We start from the raw sequence: 18,145 nt of genomic DNA on the forward strand, positions 1-18,145 counted from the left end.
CTTGAAAGGAGGCTTCCTGAGCCTCTTGAAAGGAGGCTTCCAGGCCTCTTGAAAGGAGGCTTCCGAGCCTCTTGAAAGGAGGCTTCTGAGCCTCTTGAAAGGAGGCTTGAGGCCTCTTGAAAGGAGGCTTCCTGAGCCTCTTGAAAGGAGGCTTCTGAGCCTCTTGAAAGGAGGCTTCCAGCCTCTTGAAAGGAGGCTTCTGAGCCTCTTGAAAGGAGGCTTCTGAGCCTCTTGAAAGGAGGCTTCGAGCCTCTTGAAAGGAGGCTTCCGAGCCCCTTGGAAGGAGGCTTTGAGCCTCTTGAAAGGAGGCTTCCTGAGCCTTTTGAACGAGGCCTGAGCCTCTTGAAAGGAGGCTTCCGGGGCCTCTTGAAAGGAGGCCTGAGGCCTCTTGAAAGAAGGCTTCTGAGGCCTCTTGAAAGGAGGCTTCCGAGGCATCTTTAAAGGAGGCTTCCGAGGCCTCTTGAAAGGAGGCTTCCGAGGCCTCTTGAAAGGAGGCTTCCGAGGCCTCTTGAAAGGAGGCTTCCTAGGCCTCTTGAAAGGAGGCTTCCGAGGCCTCTTGAAAGGAGGCTTCCGAAGCCTCTTGAAAGGAGGCTTCCGAAGCCTCTTGAAAGGAGGCTTCCGAAGCCTCTTGAAAGGAGGCCTACGAGGCCGCGTGAAAGGAGGCCTTCGAGGCCTCCTGAAAGGAGGCTTTCGAGGCCTCTTGAAAGGAGGCTTCCGAGGCCTCTTGAAAGGAGGCTTCCGAGGCCTCTTGAAAGGAGGCTTCCGAGGCCTCTTGAAAGGAGGCTTCCGAGGCCTCTTGAAAGGAGGCTTCCGAGGCCTCTTGAAAGGAGGCTTCAGAGGCCTTTTGAAATGAGGCTTCCGAGGCCTTTTGAAAGGAGGCTTCCGAGGCCTCTTGAAAGGAGGCTTCAGAGGCCTTTTGAAAGGAGGCTTCCGAGGTTTTTTGAAAGGAGGCTTCGGAGGCCTCTTGAAAGAAGGCTTTCGAGGCCTCTGGAAAAGAGGCTTCCAAACCTTTTGCAATGAAGCTATTTAGCTTTTCGGAAAAAGCCGTCATGCCTTTCAAATGGAGGCCTTCGAGCTCTTAGATTCTAGATTTTGTTCACTCTACATTTTTTCCCACAGCCTTTCATTTACTATTATGACTTATTATTATGACTTTTATATATTAATATGACTTTATTATGACTTTATTATGACTTTTTCGGCCTATTCGGCCAAATGACCTATTCGGCTGAATGACATTTAAGGCCAAATGACCTCTTCCGCCTATTGGTAATTCGGCCAAATGAACTTTTCGGCCAAATGGTCTATTGGGCTAAATGACCTATTTAACTTTATTACTCTTTCGGCCTAATGACTTAGGGCCCAATGGTCTGTTTGGTCAAATGGTATATTCAGCCAAACGGCCCTTCCCCGAATTATTGACATAGCTTTTTTGTCATCCTTGTTCTCGGACATTGCTTACTATTTGAATTTACTGAAATACTGTTTTTATTGTTTCATTGATTGATTTATGTCTACAAACTGTCTCTGGCTATTTAACTACTTTCAATTAATCTGGTTTGGCTGAAAGTAACTTATTTTGTGGGAACGAATCGTGAACCTACTTCAAAATTATCAAAAATGTCAGTGTCACAAATATGTGTTCATGGGTTTCAGAGTTCGAATAAAGGGAACAGTTTCTCCAGACTGGATCTGGGATAAATCATTCAATACTTGATTCACAAATGTGTTTGACTGCTTGCAGTCACTAACCCTCGTTAACTGCATTCCGGTCTAATGCCATTTAAGAACATGCGACAATACTTTTCGCATTCAATCCGAACAATCTAATCACAGCCAAAGCTAACCCCACATACCAATTCATAATCAATAATCCGCGATCCAAATTCAATCGATTTGCAACCTATCCTGACCTGCAAACAACCGTAGATACGTGCCCCCGTTCCTTTCCTCCATATCCAACTCATGCGCATGTTTCCACGGAACCCTAGACTCCATCAAACGGCCAACGAACGACCGGAATCGGAACGAATGTGTATTTGCTCACAGACACGATTTGCGGGGGAGTGCAAAGCACCCTTCTAGTCCGACCACACAGCTCTCCTGATGTTCGTTGAACTCCGGAAAGATAGAACGAACCTGGTAGGGCGAAGGGCGCGGCGGGGCTCTGAGCAGAAATTAGAGCAAAATGAATATGTTTCGCTTGCTAATGAAACATGAAACATTCCCGTTTCGCTGTGTGTTTTTTTTTTCTTCCTGCCATGACTTCACGTGCGGGGTTTACCTCATGTGGGGATCGGAATTCAATGCGATGGCTCCAGATTGTACCAATGTAGGTACCAACATCTCTAGCTGCGCAGCAACGTGACTTGGCAAATATCCATCGACCCGGCAACGGAGCGGAGGAGCGTGCTCCGAGCCAGCTTCTCCATTGATGAAGTGTACTGAGCAACAATTGTCCAAACATTGTTGGCACAGTTTCGGGGTTTTCCCGCCATCCAATCGCCGCCGTCGCACCGCACTCCCATCTGCTTCAATCGCTGGCTCTGTAACCTGTAATCGGAATTCCGGTGAACAATCGCTGGACGATGATGGTTCTAAGGTGCACCCCCTTAACTGTAATTCCACCGATGGAAACAATCTTGCATTCCCCAGCAACGCGACTGCAAAGGCAAGAAAAAAACTGAACTAATTTCTTCTCGTTAGCTGCGGGGGTGCGCGGTGCTGAGCACGAACGAGAGTAATCGTAGCAGATTATGATAAATCGGATTCGCGCGCTTTCCATGGCTCGATCGGTGGGCAGTTAGCGAGCACCGAACACCGCCGATGATCCTCGGACTGATCGAGGTCCCGGATTGCCTACTACCGGCCGTTGTTGTCGTCATCATCGCGTCGTCGTCGTCGTTTAGAAACTGGTTTCTCGTGGCTACTTATCTAACGCTTCTCCGGTCCAGTTGGGTCCAGTTTGTTAACGATTGGCTCGGCAAGCGGAAGAGCGGGAGTTTGTTTTGGTAGCAGAAGAGGCGGAGGGGATAATGTTTTAGAGGTTTAGCACGGGCCGTCGCCTTTTCTGATGATGTGGGTCACAAAATGGGGCTTGTGCTCAAATATGCGGACTGCTTAGTAACAGGGACGAATGTTAATATACAAATAATCGTTTTATAAGATTATTCAATTTTGTAATTTCTGGTATTTGAATTCCACTCCCCGTTGATTGGCATCCCAGCATCTTTGAAATGTGATACTCTGAAAAAAACATTATTTAGACCCTTGGATACGGTTAGTTGTTTTACCAGGAACGTATAAAATAATGTTTTGACTAGGTATCGGTATAGATCGAGATCTAAACTGTAATGTGTTGATAAACTCATTCGCCACTATTACGAATTGCTACAAACGTACTTTGTTGGATAGTTTGAAATCGGTGCGTGTATCAAGTTTACGAGTGCTCTCTGAAGAAACTTCCCTCAGGGAATCGACCGGTTGGCATTTCGAATTTGATGTAAAAAATGTTCCAACGCTATAAGGTTGTTTGCTGGTTGAATAAGTCGATTAAACTGCTACTGTAAGTATCGAGTTAGTGGGGAAGTGACGATGCGATGGATTTGATAGCATCAGGAAAGGGCATTCATGAACTGAGGTACTCTTTAAGAGTGTTCAGTGGAGCATGATGGCCTATATTTTTTTCAGTGTCTGTAACTAAGATTTAAAACAGAAGAGGGAAGGCAAAATGTTGAATCAAATAAAATAAAAAGATGTAAAACACGACGGTGGAGGGTAGGCCAATCTTGTTCGGAAAGTTTTCCAATGACTTATTGTTTTAGATTATTTCGCATAATAATAATTTTCTTTCTTAAATCAATCGATGGTTTGACAAAAAAAAACACCTGTATAAGTTTGGTTATTTGACAAACTTTACACAGATAAAAATATGTTGTGAATTTAAATGTATTTTCATGCACATATTTGGAGCATGCAAATAAAAGTAACAATCAATCGATCTTACTGTTCCTTTGAATTGAAATAAATTTGCCGTGCCGTGCTTGCTTGTAAAAATCAATCAGATTTAATTGAATAATTTTACACGTCGTTGAATTTTCAAAATTATTTGCCGTGTATATTTATTCTTTTTCAAATGTGCAAATCAAACAAATCTGACAAATTATTCAATAAAAGATAAATTAAATTGAACAAATTGTACAAACAAGATAAACTAGTCTAATGTGACAGCTTAGGCAAATTAGACGAAACAGATAAATTGAATAAATTCGAGTATTTACACAGATTAGCAAGGAAAACAATAAAGACCAATTAGAAAAGAAAAAGACAAAGACAAATCAAAGATCAGATCAGTCAGATCAGCCAAAGAAACAAGAAAAATTAGGCAAATTAATCAAATCACATAATTGGATATAATCATGCAAACAAATAGAGTTAAATCACCCAAGCTCCTACGCGCCAACTAATTTTTAGAAGATTTCTTGTGAAGTTATTTGGAATATCCACTGAAAATTCTTCAATATTTCAGGGAAAATCATTTGGAATTAATCAGCTGAACCGTATTCTATATCTCAGCTGAGCCTACATCCATGAAATGTGCTTCACAGAGAACTCTCTTTTCCTGAGTTGCACTAAAATCCCAAGACTTCATCGTCGTTATTCTGACCTGAAACCGCATCGAATTTTCATATCCAAAAGTATTTCAAAGACATCAACACTTCCACCAATAAACTCCCCAACCGATTCTACCTGTACCACGAGATCGAAACAACATCTTCATGATCACGGTCGACGAGCTGTGCCGCAGGTTCCCTGATCTAATCGTCGATTCTCCATCGCGAACGTACGTTTGGGACAATTTCACGAATCGCTGGTCATACGAGTCACAATGGCCAAGCTGGATCGTTGACAATGCGGCTAACGGACAGCCGAACGGAGTATCGACCGACAGGTGGCCGGGCAATAATAGCGCTAACGGTTGCCTGAACGAAGATGTTGCTCACGGGTTGTGGTGCAGGTAGCAAGCGGCTGAGAAGCCGACTATATGCATGCCGGTCGGTATTGCGATTGGTGATCTCCAAAGCCACCATCAGGTAGCATAACTAGGATGCGGCCTACGGTTCTAGTCAGGCAATGAGGTGATCGACCAAAAATTCGGCAGAACTATGGTCGTCGATATTGCGAGAATTCGCCAACTCGTTACTTGCGGACATGCTTGGTTGATTCCGATTGGATACTTGTAGACCAATTGATCTGAATTCCAGTTCAATTTGTAGAGCCTAAAATTTGGACTGCACATATGTATGCAAATGACTTCAACGCCGTTAAAGCAACGATCCGTTTCCTATTTTGTGTGGAATTTTCCCAATCAAACAACAAACGCCAGTAACCAGTAAAAATAAAATAAAGTTAATGAAATTTCCAGTAGCATGTACTTGTACACTAACCGAATAAAATCAAATATCAAAGCGATTGAGGATTGGCGTATCTTTAGTTCAGTCACATAGCATATGTTCTAGATAGAACGTTAAACACATGAACGATGTTTAGATGAGAAGTGTTGCACTTGTTCGTTTGTGTAAAAGGAATCAAACATATTATGCTCACATAATGCTCACCAAATTTATGTATCCATTTTATGCTTCACAATACTGCGACATTCAGAATGATATTCGATATGCCATCAACGACCACAAAAACGCATCTTCCAGCGATTTCCGCAGGTTGCAGTATTCGCCGCTGCATTTCAATATCTCCAAGGCCAAGGCTGTACCTCACAGGTCTGAATAACGCGGACGGTGGATTTCTCCTTGTGTTGCAGCACCCGTGTAATTGATTCTTTCCATCCATTCGAATCTATCGGCTGCGAGTCGTTTCCAGCTTACGTCGTTAGCGATCGTGTTATTAGAGGCATTCCACAGAAGGATTCTTCTATTAGTTTAATGCACTTTCTATCAAGTATGGTGAGCATCTGAAATAAGCAGAAAAGGAACCTCCTATGCATATGCCACGTGTTTTACCTGTCTGCGGGTTCGAAGTCAAAGGTGACAGATGGACTTATCACCAAGGTGAGGCTACTGCGATAGCACTCGAAAAGAGATCCGAAAACGCAGTACACCCGAAACAAAAAGCTGTGATATTCTATAGTGAGTAGCTAGTATTGAGCTCGTTGTACAGTAAAATGCAAAAAATTATTCTCACCCACAGATCCACCTCTCTCTCCATGAGCATGAGCATTATGACCGTACAATTCGTAGTTGGTAGTTGGTACTCCATGTCCTTACGGTCATATAGGAAGGGAAGGATTGTTAGTCCGACTCTCGTTGCTACTACTCTCGTCCCACAGTGGTGAATCACCCACAGTTTTTGAATCATGTGTATGCTATAACATTTCCGGAATTTAAAAAATAAGTCAGTCCATTTGTTTTGCTGTCAAACTTGTTGTTTTTTTTTTCGCAGTTCAAACAAGACGCGAGATCGAAAGCGATTAGTTTGGTTATCGGATTTAAAAGTTTGCGCCTCGAAATTTGTACCGGAACGATTGGAGATAACATTGGCAGGTATGGGCCCTCCTTAGCCGTGTGGTAAGACGCGCGGCTACAAAGCAAAACCATGCTGAGGGTGGCTGGGTTCGATTCCCGGTGCCAGTCTAGACAATTTTCGGATTGGAAATTGTCTCGACTTCCCTGGGCATAAAAGTATCATCGTGTTAGCCTCATGATATACGAATGGGAAAATGGTAACTTGGCTTAGAAACCTTGCAGTTAATAACTGTGGAAGTGCCTAATGAACACTAAGCTGCGAGGCGGCTCTGCCCCAGTGTGGGGATGTAATGCCAATAAGAAGAAGAAGAAGATAAACATATTGCTGTTCCAGAGATAACTTTCCTTTTTAAGGTTCAACTTAAAAACTACCGCAAATGTCACTTAATACTTTTACTCAGATTTTCTGCATGGCATTCTACGATGACAACACCAAATATCTGGATTTTGTTTCAGTGTTTCGAAGATTTTCAAGCAGGCGGTAGAACTTTGCGGAATCCGCAAAATGTAAAATTTTGAAAAGATCCGCAATATTTTAACAGAAAAATAGCGGTAAATCAAAGGCAACTGGTTTTCGACCAAAATTATCGATTCATAAAATGTTGGAAAAATACATTTCCGCCACAGTTTTTGAATCAAGTTGCTTTTGATATTACCAGTAGTGGAAAACGAATCATTATTACTCTCTATTTTTCACAGGAAGATGAAACCAAAAAGTGTTCATAAACAATATGATCCGGAAGCCCTTGAGCGTGCCGTTGATGTGGCAAAAGGTATAAACATTTAATGTACCCAATTCAACATTGCTACGCCAGATCAAAAATGGACAGCAGAGAAAAACAGGTCCTAAAACAGTGCCTTATCCAGAAGTAGAAACGCGTATAGTGAATTGGATACTGTACATGGTAAAAGCGGGATTTCCAGTCAGTGCAACCAATTTAACACATACGGTTGATGACTATGCCAAAAAAATCAGAAAGACTCGTCCAATTCCAAATTCCTTTCCCAGTAAATAGCATAGTTTCCTTTTTTGTAAGTTTATTTCATTATCTCATATAACTCTTATAGGCAGGGCCAGATTTAGCCGGAAGCGGGCTCCGGGGCCGACAGCTTGTGGGGGCCCCAAAATGTACAAAAAATGTTGGTTTTGGTACATAAGATTTGTGGGGGCTCGGGGCCACGCCCCCCGGCTCCCCTTAAATTCGGCTCTGCTTATAGGTAAAACCTGGTGCCATCGATTCCTGGAAAGACATGCGAACATAAAGAAGAAATATGTTACAAATTTACCGAGAGCATGAGCAACAGTGACAGAACAACAGCTTCGGAATTGATTCTCAGAAGTGGAGGCAACTCTGATAGAAGAGGACCTAAATATGTCAGTTTTTGATCAACCTCAGAGAATTCTAAACTTTGACGAATCGGGTTTCCAACTAGTTCCCAAAAAGTATAAAGCACTATGTGGGAAAAATGCTGCGAATGCTTATTTGATTACCAACAATTCGGACAAAGAAGCATGCACTGTGCTTTTCGGTGGTACTGCAGCTGGCGAACTAGCTCCGCTAATGATTCTGTACCCAGGTCAGAGAATCAGTAAGGAGATGGTCGAAAATGTTCCAGCAGGATGGTCAGTAGGTGTGTCGGAAGAGGGTTGGTAGAGTGCCAAAACGTTTTATGAGTACGTAGTTAACGATCTGTACAAGTGGTTAGTTGACAGAGGTACCGAATCCACGGTTATAATATTCGTGAATGGCCATAAGAGCCATGTCAGCATTGAACTTGAAGCATACAACAATGCCAGAGTTACGAGAACCGAGTTTGAAAGACTTATTAAAACAGCCATTGACAATTTCACGAGTTCCAAAGAGTGTATACAAAAGGCGTTCAAAATTTGCGGACTTTCTCCTTGAAATGTCAACGAAATCGACTTCACTCAGTTACCGACAAACGCTGGACGACCCGAGACTCCAGTGCCTGATAACAATAACACCCTATTCACCTATGAACCGGTGGAGAACGTGTATCTGATACAGTTGGAACAGGTTGAAATCGGACTTCAAAAAGATCAACTCTGCAGATTTACATCGAATAGGATGAAGGATTTTTGGTACGGACCACTGGAAGAGCTGGCACTCTTCAACTTTTGGAAGAGCATAAAGGACAAATCGGAGGGCTTGATGTATACGGAACTTTTGCACCCTTTAAGGTCGCTAACCGCACGGCCACGAAGCCCACATACATACTAAAGTGGCCCAGCCTAGTATGGGGAGAAAAAAAAGTCGTCGGATACTACGGGGCACCCTCCAGGATTTTGCGTTTAGGTAAGAAAATCATTCTCTGACAATTTCAGTCTGATCGGTTATTGCATAAGCTTTTGTATCCTGGGCCAGTCTAATACATACTCATGCCAAGGCGGGCATAGAAAAGCTTTGCAAAAAATGTTTATTATAAACCACCTCATACAACCCAGTATATACTTTCTTCGAACGCTGGGATACGCCCTCCCCCTCACAACATAACGTAATTAATGATCATAACGTTTAGCTATTTCATTTAGCATTTAATGTACGGATAATCATATGGAAATAATTGATTTCTGATAATTATTGTTAAGAATATCAAATGATTCAAAAAATGTGGCCAAACTGATTCACATTTGTGGGTAGGTACTCTACTGCCGCTAACCGCAAGTCGAGCACATCTGTATATGGAGGCCCATATACAGTGGCCCCGGGCCCCCACAAATCTTATGTACCAAAACCAACCTATTTTGTACATTTTGGGGCCCCCACATACCGTCGGCCCCGGGGCCCCCTTCCGGCTAAATCCGGTCCTGATTATTATGTTTAACACCAACATATATCGATGAATCGCAACAGTTTTTAACCAACAGTTTTGATTTTTCTTCTAATTAACTTTAACTGTCATTCCTGTCATTAGGGAATTGTGGGTAAAACCGACACCACTTCAAATCTCTGATTTCAAGTGATTATGGGACGGAATTTCGACAAACTTTGAATAAACGTTTGTTTTCTTGTGTTTCTAGTCATTTTGTAACTGGCAGAGACGTGTAAGAGTCATAATAAACAGACAATTAGCATTGATCACCATTGAGGAGATGAGTTTTGTAAAATTTTGGCATCGGTGTATAAGCTTTTACGACAATAATTTGTTGATTTTCAGTATTTAACCCATCTCTGATCCATAATTGAACATCATTTTGTGTATGCTGTGCAAAAATAGTTAACTTTTCTAATTATGAACATCCACATGTATCTCACCATTATTATGTTATCTGTTGGGGTAAATTCGACACCTGCCATCGAATCACGAAATACATCTGTTTTATTAGACTCATCATTCGCATAATATAATTCAAGAATTGGGAATCATAGACTGATTACATACTATATCATCATTGGGCGTAACAATAGGTCTAGGGGGTGATATTGAGTCATCAAGGAAAACCTGCAGGTCGGATAACAATAGTGCAAAGAAGAACCGCATTTTTAGGATTATTTTGCTCTTAGATATGTATATTCAATCCGTTCTCTAATACTGTTCTTCCGTGATCCATTTTCACCCCTGTAAAAATGTAGCTTGTCATACGGAACTAGTCATTTTTATTTCTGGTCATAACTGCACCATTCGCATTCATTTAAAATCGCCGTTATAAACCACTTTTTAAAATGAGTGAAATTCAAATGTAGATCAATATTTACAGTAGTTAGTAGATTTGTTACTAACATTCTTATCTTCTTATATATAAAAATGAAATGGTCTGTGTTCGTATCCGCATAACTTGAAAACGGCTGGATGGATTTTTTTCATTTCTTCAGCAGAAACATTCGTTATAGTTTCCGACGGGTTTATATGATATTTCCAAATGGGAAAATTACGAGTAAGGTTGAGCAAACCGTGAATAACTAAAATTGTGATAATTAATTGCATATTATTCGGCAACTCGGCCGTACGAAAACCATTTTTTTGTTAAATATCTTGGCTGTGCATATGCACAGCATATGTTTCGAAATGGACAAATTGATATGAATCCACGTGTCTTGGAGGGACTCGAACCCTCAACCTCCTACTCTCTAGATAGGCGTGATAACCCCTACACAACAAGACCACCTAAAGGTCACGTTTGCGGAAAAGCCATCAGAATCCGAGTACCAACCTCCACCGCAGTTAGCTCTCTTTTTTGCAAATTGAATATCTTTCGGATGCTTGATTTGTCCAATCTCCACATGTGCTTTACTATTGTATACCCACAGCCACTCGCTTGCACTGGGACAAATTAGGGCCAGTATGGCATGTTTTCGAAGCTTGTATGAAAGCGCATACTAAATCATATGGTCCGCTGCTTAGATTGTTTAACCATTTTTACATTGCACTTTGATTGTAATTGTGTATTTCATTCATCAACAAAAGGCCACGTGAACCGGCTTGTCAGTCTAACAGTATTAGAAGGCAGTAATGAGATGAGAATGCCATATTTAGCTGTAGATCTTTATTTCCAACCTTCTTCTGCTTTTGGTGCGTGGAATTGAGTGTAGAAAAACGGATGACGCATTACCATCTAGCAAATCTTTTAGCAGAATGTCCAAGAAACTGAAAGAGTTTTTTTTAATGACTGCTACCAGCGATCGTAATGCTCACTTATACTCACGAGCAGAAGATGCTCACTCACATGCATATTTTCGCCGAGAAATTATTTTGCGGGAAAGAAAAACAGGCCTGGTGAGAGATTACTATTTTCCCCCCACTGTCACTGCCGCGAAAATCTACAAAAAGACTTTCATAAAAACGAGCAATGGGTAATGTTTTCAACTTAACCGCGATTATACGTAGGACTTTTATAAACGTAACGTATTTACTTTTTACTTCTAACTTTTGGATCTATGGAGTTTGATCATAGGTATTAATATTGGTAACGACAACTTCCATGCTGTGTAAAATTATTAGCAATTTGTTTATTCAAAACTTCTGGAAATAAAACTAATAATTCAAAACATAATTAGAATTGCTTTGTTTCCAACTATTAACCCCTTATTTACCGAAGCAAATGTAGGGCATTTATAGATTTCTTATTGATGATTTGAAGTTTAAAAATTCTATTTATAAAATTTTCAGACTTGGGCAAAATGTGCTATTTTAGGGATTTGTCCCGTTTTCCAAACAAAGAAATACAGCACCAATTTCATTGCTTCTTTTTGCTAACATTCGTGCTTACTGCTGAAAAAATCACAACAATAAGAAACAAGTCAAGGAGCAGTAACCTACTAAAATAGAGGAGGTACTACTAATACGTCAACGAAAAATTATTTTATGTTATGTTTCCAAACTCCGAGTCTACGTCAAATTTAATGAAACAATTTCCAGAAAATGAAAATCAAAGAATAAGATAAAGTTTATTTAAATAATCTTCTCAAAATTATTTTTGCGGACTTTTTTAAAACATTTACATGTAATACAGCGAAATTTTCTAATCTATACCGCCGGAAATAAGTATAAAGACAAGCATGTTTTTCATACATTTTCATCATGTTTGAGAATCGAAATCCCGACTCGCAGCGATTCGATTTGGCTAAAATTTTACTAGGCACCTGTTTTCCACTAGAACTTTCGATCTTTGAGTGAATTGTATACATCTCTAATGATTTTGACCTCCGAATCTGGAAATAATTATAAAGACACCACTTTTTTATATGGGGCTCCATACAACAGACCTGTCTTTATAATTATTTCCAGCAGAAACGCGTATAAGTAGAATATATGCATAAATGTAACTTTCATTCAACAAAAATTCAAGTTTTTTTAGGCCTGCTGGCCAAAAATCAGCCCAATCGAATCGCTAAGAATAAAGATATATCGACCTCCCAACATGACCATTTTGTATGGAAACCGAGCTTGTCTTTATACTTATTCCCACCAGTGTAAAATGGATATTAACACTATTGCTGATTGTGCATCTTTAATTGTTAATGCCTTCTGCAATAAATGAAAGTAACTATTTTAATCAAATTTTTATTTTCATCAGTGTAGTTGATTTTTTTGCTGCGGAATCAGAACCATGTTTCAATGTACGTGTCGTTTAGTACCAAGCACAACTTAACATATGGTCAGTCATATGACATGACTCGTACCCATCCCGGTATCATGTGGATTATGAAACCAATCACCTGGATGAGCAGACCAAATCTCTCTAATTTTATTCTTCTTCATCCACCACCGCTGCCCTCGCTGCCTCAGCCATCATCGGCCTCTAGCCGTGAACTTCGAGCGATGCGATGGGCGATTGCATCCATCGCAACCGACACCACTGCATCCGACCATCATCAAGCACAGAATGACAAAAAATGCGCCCACTTCTTTCATGCATATTCGCAGACCCACCGGCAGTTCTACCGCTGGTGACTGCATGTCGTCGTTGTGTAGGTAAACACAGCGAACGAACGAACGAAACGAAAAATGCGCGAGCAAAAAGCACGTCAGTACGCGCTGCTGTCACAAATTGTAATGACTCGCACACGGCAGGCACTGCTTCTTTTATACACAAACAAAATCTTCCGGTAGACCCGAAGGCCCGTGGCATACCGCATTCTGATGTCCGTGTTAGGAATGCACGGGATTGGTTACATATGAAATTTTTACTGGCTTTGACAAGAATTGAAATTTTCAATAGCTTATCGTTAATAATCTTAAGTTTCAATGAAATAGGCAAAATGGTGGAGAGTGTCCGAGTCGATTGATATATAAATCTTAAAAATCCATCGAAAGATGATGGCGCTAGTAACGTTCAAAATCTTCCCTTCCAGCGTAACACTCTCGATTTCCAAATATCTAAATGACACCCTGTATAGTAAAGAAAGACGTAAGTCCTACGTCAAAAAAAGATATTAATTTCATCAGCAGTTGACTCACAACTAACAGTGTTATGTTTTCCATTAGATATTCCGAGATAAATAAATAAATTAATTAATTAATTCGATGATTGTTGTACATGTTTCTGGAGTTTCTGATTAAACAGGTAACTCTATTTCTAAAAGTTTTAAAATGGCCATTGTCGGCCTCCAGACGGCTGGATATCTAATTTCTATATGCTAAATGTGCTCTATTATAGCCTTCTCTATGTCTTCAGTAAACCACGGATTCTTTTTAAACATGCGAAACTTCAAGGGAAATATTTGTTGATGAAAATACTAAGTGAATTTAGATTTTAAAATTGGTGGGCGAAAACTGGGGCGATTTTCCATTCCAGGCAGCACAATTGTTAAATTTCTTGGCTTTACATATGCACAGCACATGTATCGAAACGGGCAAATTGATATGAAATTTGCGAAAAAGAATCCACGTGTCTTGTAGGGACTCGAACCCTCAACCATCTACTCCGTAGATAGGCGTGATAAACCCTACACAACAAGACCATTTTAAGATTTTAAAGAGACCACGAGATTTGTCAAGAAGCCATTTCGTATTATCGCTCTGCAAGCAGCACACCAGTTGTCGCAAGTGCGACGATCCAATTTTTGACGGAGAGGTTCGTTTGGCCTAGTATACGCATTACGCAAAAATAGCACCTCACGATGGCCAGAGGCATTCCCCGGTCCAAACATTACAAATGGAATCATCGAACGGTAGCATAAAGCCCTGAAATAGTCCATTCTTTGCCTCGACCCCGTTCACTCCGGCCTAAGTATGAGAAATAAATAATTAATGCTCCGATCATTGGCACTTGTAGATAGGACGTATTTATTCTCCATCCCAAATCATTTCAATCACTTGGAGGATATTTTTGTTCAGCCGGTCACTCCTATCTTTTAGAAGCTCGGCCGGAAGTTCGTCCTTCCCAACGGCCTTGTCGTTCTTTAGCTCTCAAACAGCCTTTCTCACTTCGTCTATAATTGGTGGTTCCACTGCTTGCCCATAATCCTCAATCCTGATTCTGCTTGTGCCCTCTCTGTCCGACTGTTTATTCAACAATAAATCAAACTGTTCCTTCCATCTAGCATCTACCCCTGCTCGGTCGGTTAACAGATTTCCGGAGCTATCATTGATCATGACTGGCACCAGTGTGCTTTTCTTGCACATGTTAATCTTTTTGATGAACAACGAGCTCGGTGGTCTAGTGGCTACCGCTTCTGCCTTATAAGCAGGAGGTCGTGAGTTCAATTCCAGGCTCGTCCCTTTTCTACTTTGTATTTCTATCTTGGTTCTTTCTGTGTTTTACGTTCTACCAAAACGATTCCTACTGTTATAACCTTCCACACAATCCCAAAACCTCCCGTGGCACCTATGAGAGGTCGTAGAGTTCTCTGCATCTTTCTTAAGTAGGTGTCCAACTAACCATCCTTCCCCTTCCTCAGCATTCGCAAGGACGTGGCCAGGACAGATCTCGACTATTGGAGAGTGCATTGCTTCCATCTAAGAGATAGTGATTAGTCCCAAATCAATATCTTCGGTAACGGATAAAAGTGCTGCAACTCTCATACAATAGTCTTGGCTTGTACCACCTACAAAATTGTGCGAATTGCTCAATGCGAATGCTAATGCTAATGTTAATCTTTTTGATGAATTTCCGCGCGTCGTTTCTGGCACAGCTTCCCTCTGGCTCCGAGAGTACTTTTTCATCATCCCCCGTTTCTTACGCCGGTGAAGTTTTTTGTCAGCTGCCCTTATTTTCTTATATCGTTCTCTATTTCGGCGTGTAGCCGCTACGAGCATGCAGCTCTCGGCTTGTTGTCTTCTCATCTGTCGTTCCTAGAACAAAATATATCTAAATCTATCAAACCTGCAATCAAGCACCTGACATTAGCAAAAGTCCCGTAAATGAAAATTATCTCGAAGAACAGAAGACATTTCCCGCTAGCAATAAATAATATCTCGTCAACTAGCTACTAAACACCGAGATAAATGTTTTCCACAAATAGGATTATTCTCCCAACCACATTAGCTACCAGAATACAATCAAACTTCGTACGAATTAAGAGGTGATAATTACCGCCACACGACCACAACATGCACCTCGGCGACGACAATTCCAACTATACTTCCATCATGCGACTGTGAGCTGTGTAGAAATGACTTCACCGAGCTATTAGTCGGTTTCTTTCTATTTCGCTTCTTCTCGTCGAACAGCACACACTTCGCGGAATCGCAATCGAAGTCCCGCACCGCGCGCCGCTGCATCAGCAGCAGCGCACTACGATCGCTGAAACAAGTTGAGAAGAACACTTCTAGCCTTCTCTAGAGAGCTGACGACACCGAAACGGTACCAAACTGGCGCGCCTCCGCGCACACACGCTCCCGGGATTAGCGGTCCACCCAAATGACAGTGAGAGTTTTTTTTTCAGTCGGTTAGTAGGCATCGCTGCCGGTCGGGCCCGCCTCGCATCGTCGTCGGTCGGTGGGGAATATTTCAAGGACGAACGGAATAACGGTAAAATCGTGTCTATTATTCAACTCGCCAGTTGCAGCCTCAGAGCTCACTCGGGCGTCGTCATTCGAGTTGAGAAGCTTCAGCGGATTGCGAATGTGCTCTTTTGCATGCAAGTGTGCGCGGCGGTTTTGTGAGAGCAATCATCCCCTGCGCGCGGTGCGGCGCTGTAATTACTGACCGCCGCACTCCTGTCATCGTCGTGTTTTGACGTGAAGGCAATTAGAAGTTGCATTCTCAGGTGAGCTGCAAGACGGGTGTGATGATGATGACGTGAAATCACTCTCGATCTCGTTCTCAACAATTATCGCATCGATCGCTGGGGGCAATCTCACATGAACCGCAATTCGCATCCTCGTGTGCCGTTGAGGAAACCACCGGCAACCTGCCGGTTGACGTAAGACCGGAGGAATTTTCAAATTTACGCCAAACTGACACTGGTGTGGGGTGGCAGTGTTCCTAGTTTAAGAGGCTGATCGGTCCAACCGGTTGCACTTGTTTTCAAGTCTAAACAGGCTGAACAAAAAACGTGTCTCACTTGAGAGAGATTAGGAGGCCATCAACAAGCAGCGGAGAAACAACACGCACTGCGATAAAAAAAATCCTCAGTTTGAGTGATTTGACATCAATCTTCGCCTCGTCAAACGAGCTGCTCTCCTCTTCAACTGGCTAGAGGGCATGTGACGAATCTGGGTATTTGAGGTACCGTTTGTTCCAGCCTTTCCTGCACCTACTCGACATGACGCACCTCTGTTAGGTCGTGTTTTAAGATACTTCATTCTACCATCTCCTAAAACTAGAGCCGATAAAAAATAGCGCGAAATCAGGCCATCGCAGCTGATCGTACGCGCACGGTTCAAATTCCCTCATCATGAGGACAGAGATCGTAACATCGCAACCGACTAGAGGAGTGAAAACAAAGAAATTGTTCGCGATCACTGCAACCGTGGAGTTCCTTTTCGATTAACCTCTATTAACCTGGGCCATATTTGATCGAATCGATCTTGATCCGGCTGCTGTCCAAGTTTGCGCCCTTGTCCTATGCGAGGAGATGCGATTGAACGAACGTGAATTATAGTCAATTAAATCTCGTCCGGTGCACTTCTTTTTCGGTCCTCAGTTCAACCGGCAACGATGTTTCGAGAGCGAGAGGGTGCGCGTGATTGCCAAATTAAACGACTTCTTGGCTCCTCGTCTGGGCGGACAAAATGAGGGCTTCCCGATGATGGACCTTCCCTTATTCAGAGCTCCGTCAGCATGGTTCGGCGCTGCATAATGGATGCTATTATTCGGATGATTGTGGTCATTATTCGCTCCGGAGGTCGACAGATCCGCACCTTCTTCGAATGACTCCGAGCAAGCGTTGCCGATGCCGATTTTGTTCGGATGACTCGGCTATTCTTCCGGCAGACGATCATTAGAGGAGAAATTTAGTTTAGCACTTTTTGCTGAGCATCCCGACGTTCGTGGCGAGAAATTTTGCGATGGCAAAGACGTCATAGTGAAATACTCGCTCGATCATATACAACAATACAACTTAAGCTGGAAGGGTTTACTGAACTACTTCTTCGAATGTTTTTCTTTCACACCACCATGCTAATGATCGTCAAATCGATGTGGTAGCAGTAAACAGTCGAATCAGGTGCGGAATTTTGCCGAACTCGAACAAACAGACACGATAGGTGTGTTTAGTGGGAAATGTCAAACAGTCGCATTAGTCGCTGTCATAATTCATTACGCTCGTTTGCCGCTCCTCCGCACTTGTCATCATGGGGACGCATGCACACACGACTTGGCTTTGATCGTCGCCTACTACCTGGTGAACGATTTGCAAGCAACAGCGCCCATAACATAGCAGAAGTTCGACAATCGTGTAAATTGGGAGGGGTTTGTTGACATATGTGCAGGGCTGGCGACACGGGTGAACAATTTTGCAGGGGTGTCGTGTTTTCGGGATTTCGAAGGTAAAGCACAGCGCGCGACACAGGGAATTGTTATGGTTCTGACCATTCCGTGCTGTCCGCACCTGGGCAAAAGGAAACCTCAATAAAACTCAGTTTTCAATGAATGTTGGACGTTTTGTTGTGACATTTTTTGCTTCAATCAATGGTTGTCGATTGTGAGCTGGAATGGTTTATGAGCTTCGATGGTTATTACCCACGTGGTGTCT

At 42.2% G+C, this 18,145-nt stretch overlaps 1 protein-coding gene and 1 pseudogene across 3 annotated transcripts in view; both read left to right on the top strand.

The window, feature by feature from the left end:
* The window catches only part of LOC134227546 (zinc finger protein sens-like), a 555,365-nt gene that overhangs the window by 96,709 nt on the left and 440,511 nt on the right, over positions 1–18,145 (top strand). The window lies entirely within an intron of this gene.
* Positions 4,779–15,789, top strand: LOC134221597 (uncharacterized; annotated as a pseudogene).

Source organism: Armigeres subalbatus, chromosome 3, assembly GCF_024139115.2.
Source record: "Armigeres subalbatus isolate Guangzhou_Male chromosome 3, GZ_Asu_2, whole genome shotgun sequence".
Classification (NCBI taxonomy): domain Eukaryota; kingdom Metazoa; phylum Arthropoda; class Insecta; order Diptera; family Culicidae; genus Armigeres; species Armigeres subalbatus.